The 770-nt window shown below is 37.4% G+C and overlaps 1 non-coding gene across 1 annotated transcript; it reads left to right on the top strand.

Moving 5' to 3' along the window:
- The first annotated feature begins 696 nt into the window (after nucleotides 1-696).
- Nucleotides 697-770, top strand: TRNAN-GUU. Its single transcript has one exon. It is a non-coding gene; the product is annotated as a tRNA-Asn (tRNA).

The raw sequence follows: 770 nt of genomic DNA, 5'->3' as shown, positions 1-770 counted from the left end.
TACCTTTTAATTGTTTCCTATTTATTCTGTGTATAACTTGTTTATACAGATTTATATGTCTCTCCTATTAGATTGTGAGCTCCTTGAGGTCAAGAACTGTTTTTTTTGCCTCTTTTTTTTTTAATCCCCAGTTTAGCACAATGCCTAGCATATAGTAAGCACTTAATAAATGTTTATTTTTTGACATCCTCTACATTTCTAAATTGTTCTGTCCTCTCCCCCATGTCCAGAAAATCATCCTTTAGAAATAAATAAAAGTAGAAAAAAAGGGAGGAGAGAATAGCTTAGTAAAACTAACCAACACTGAAAAAAAGTCCGAAGTTAGTTGTAGTATTGCACACTTATAGCCCCCATTTCTGTAAAGAAAGGGACAATTTAAATGTCATTTTTTATAAATGCACAAAATGAAAAAAAGATCAAAATTGTTTTCCTTGAAAACCCTACGGTTTTATTTTGTGACAAGCCCCAGTGCTTCCATCTAGACTGAGCTTTATCTGGTATGAAGAAGAAGGAAGCAGAAAACCTGGGCTTCGGTGGCATTTATTTGAAGGCACTTCCAGGCAGACTGACTCATTTATTCTGTCTTTATCCTATGCAAGACTTGTATGAACGAAAAGAGCACCTCTTACTTATGAAATCTGATATGTTTCCTTTCGGTATACTGGAAACTGTGAACCTGAGACTCGCAACAAGAACGTCTCTGTGGCGCAATCGGTTAGCGCGTTCGGCTGTTAACCGAAAGGTTGGTGGTTCGAGCCCACCCAGGGACG

The sequence above is a fragment of the Gracilinanus agilis genome, chromosome 1, assembly GCF_016433145.1.
Source record: "Gracilinanus agilis isolate LMUSP501 chromosome 1, AgileGrace, whole genome shotgun sequence".
NCBI lineage: Eukaryota > Metazoa > Chordata > Mammalia > Didelphimorphia > Didelphidae > Gracilinanus > Gracilinanus agilis.
Note: the sequence above shows the minus strand (reverse complement) of the source record. Positions and strands in the feature narration are given on the sequence as shown.